The 3,188-nt window shown below is 37.6% G+C and overlaps 1 pseudogene; it reads right to left on the reverse strand.

The window, feature by feature from the left end:
• Positions 1-2,374: 2,374 nt before the first annotated feature.
• Positions 2,375-2,518, reverse strand: LOC145248467 (U2 spliceosomal RNA; annotated as a pseudogene).
• Positions 2,519-3,188: the final 670 nt, after the last annotated feature.

A 3,188-nucleotide genomic window follows, 5' to 3' on the forward strand; every position in this document is an offset into this window, starting at 1 on the left:
CTGCCATCCGTAGTTGTTGTCGTCTCACCACATTTTGACCAATTAACCTCTGGCACGCTTTGGGTGGGATTGAAACCGCTATCTTCAGACAGTGTTCATCTGGAACAGTAGAGATTCAACGTCTCTATCAACTGCGCCACTTGATCGCCCTTCGGGACCCGTGAATTTCCTATTTAAAGATACCCATCTCGTCAGACCAAAAATTAAGGTTTCCTCTTGGTCTGACGAGATGGGTCTCTTTAAATAGGGTCTTTATTGAAACAGGCATGCACATATGTGACCGAGAATGTTTGTATAATAAATAGACTATATATGTGTATGGGTGTGTGTGCGTGTGTTCCTATGTGCCCGTGTGTGTGTTTGTGTATATAAAATAGTTATCATAATTTTGTTTATTGGACTTTAATAATGGGATGATCTCTTTCTAATAAAGTATAATTAGGTTGTCAATTATACCAAGTTCCGTTCACCTATGCAATTTTATTTTATTTTCTTATTGTTAATTATTAAAAAATATAACCAAGAATAATCAAGATAATGTGGGGTTAAGGATGCATGCGTACACATCGATCCTTATACATTATTGTGGATGGAAGTTACCGTTTACTCTTTCGTTCTTTGAATTAACAGAGATTTTCGAGTTCTGATAAAAAATTATGGACTTCGCAGAAATAAGCAAATGAGAAATTGGCCTAGAAAAATAAAAATGTTGTTACATGAATAAAAAAAAAAACACTGGTTTCCTGGATGTACATGTCCTGGTTATGCCTTTGTCTCTCGTATTCGGTGTTCAAATGGATACCGAGCGGACTAGTTTGCCCATCCACAAGAGACTTTAGAACGAGGGTCGCTTTTTCCTCGTCTCATATAACCCCTACTAGTTTCTACAGTTAATGTGTTTTTTTTCTAAAAAAAAAAATCCTCGGTGCTGAAAGTAAATAGATGTTCCACTTACATAAATTTTGTTAAATAGTATTTTTTACAAAAACTGAACCAAAAACTTTTTTAACACTAACTTAGCCTTAAGATCACCCTAAACTAGGCTTAAAATCTAGTTCAGCGAGCATGTGTTTCGAGTCAAATTTCTTACAAACATCATTTAGAAAGAGAGAGGCGAACTTTCTACTGTTTATGTTCATGTATATACGTCATGACTCAGGAATCTCTGTATACAATAACATGGTTTTGTGTACTATTTTATTATTTAAGTAACAAATTTGAAAACTAAATAAATAAAACAGATGTATGTGTATGCATGTGTGTCTATACCAAAATATTTAACCGATAAACTTTGAAACTAATTGTCACATAACACTTAAATAACCCAGAAATAGTAATCATACAATAAGCATTGTTAAAAACAAGTAATATTTTTGTTTGGGTGGATGAATAACACGCACTAAAATATTTTGATAAGTTGAAATGCAAAATGTTCATTTCAACTTGCCGATATATTTCTATTACTTTTGCTCATGCAGAAATTCATTCAAAGCTTGAAGTCGTTTAATTTTAAATATTTTTATATAGCTGTCGATAGCTCAAACTGTAAGGAACGCAGCCAGAGCAGTAAATGTTTTGGTTTCGATTCTAGCTCATGGCAGCCAAGTCATTTGTTCTTAATCTTTTGAAATCAGTAATATATATTAGGTATAATATAATATTCAATAGCTAGTTGACTATGTAACAAGGCCGATAGCCATTAGTCGCGTACTCTCGTGTAATGAATGAATGCGTGAATGTAGGATTGACATGAAATTCTTAAAGGTAAACTAAAATGACCGAAAAATGAGCTGAAATGACTTAAATAAATAAAAAGTAAATGACTTAGAATGACTTTAATGAACTAAAGGATGAATTGAATGACCTTAAGAATGACTTAATGCTTAAAAAATAACTGGAATCCTTCAAAAACAACTTGAATGATCTGGAGAGTGACTTGAATGGCTTTGAGACTGACTGGTTGTAAAGTGGGTGATCATTTTACATTAAGTTAATACACAATTATTCACAATAAGTACAGCGTATAGTAAGAACCGTAACTACACTTTGATCTTGGCTAAAAGGCCAAGAAAAGGAGGTATTTATTTGCTTCCCCACCGAGCAAATAAGGCAAACAGCCGATTTTTAAAGTGAGGAGTGAATGGGAAATGGGGACCAGCTCTCCGGGGGGTAGGGGAGCTGCATAGTGACAATTGGTATGAAGGGTTGCCCGTACATTGACCAAGGTCTTATATGTGGGGTTTCCCCCACATATGGTCTTTGCTCGCAGTATCTGCCGGAACAGATGGTATTTATTTGCTCCCCCACTGAGCAAATTAGGCACAAGGCCGTTTTTAATGTGAGGTAAAAACCAGCTCCCCTAAAAGTATGCAAAAAGGGGTCACTCTGGTTACCAAAAATAATAATTGTCCCAGTATAGAGGGTTTCCCCTCCATTGACTGGTACAAATTATCTTAAGTGCAGCATCTGCCGGAACAGATACTACACTTTGATCTTGGCCAAAAGGCCAAGAAAAGCTGTATTTATTTGCTCCCCCACCGAGGAAATTAGGTACAAGTCGATTTTTTAAAGTGAGGAGTGAAGGGGAAATGGGGACCAGCTCTCCGGGGGGTAGGGGAGCTGGATAGTGACAATTGGTATGAAGGGTTGCCCCTACATTTACCAAGGTCTTATATGTGGGGTTGATATTTATTTGCTCCCCACCGAGCAAATTAGACACAAGGCCGATTTTTAATGTGAGGAGTGAAGGGGAAATGGGTACAAACTCTCCGGGAAATAGGGGAGCTAGATAGTGACAATTGGTATGAAGGGTTGCCCCTTCATTGTCTAAGGTCGTATATGTGAGGTTGCCCCAACATATCGTCTATGCTTGCAGTATCTGCCGGAACAGATGGTATTTATTTGCTTCCCCACTAAGTAAATTAGGCACAAGGCCGTTTTTTTATGTGGAGAGTGAAGGGGAAATGGGGACCAACTCCCCGGGGAGTAGGGGAGCTGGATAGTGACAATTGGTATGAAGGGGTGCCCCTACATATATCAAGGTCTTATATGTGGGGTTTCCCCCACATATGGTCTTTGCTTGCAGTATCTGCCGGAGCAGCTTAATAAGCTAAGAACAGCATCTATTAACAATAGACCTTTGATCTTAACCAAAAAGGCCAAGCACAAAAGTGTTACGGACAGACCGA

This window comes from Euprymna scolopes, chromosome 26 (genome assembly GCF_053919585.1).
Source record: "Euprymna scolopes isolate OS-2025 chromosome 26, ASM5391958v1, whole genome shotgun sequence".
Lineage (NCBI taxonomy): Eukaryota > Metazoa > Mollusca > Cephalopoda > Sepiida > Sepiolidae > Euprymna > Euprymna scolopes.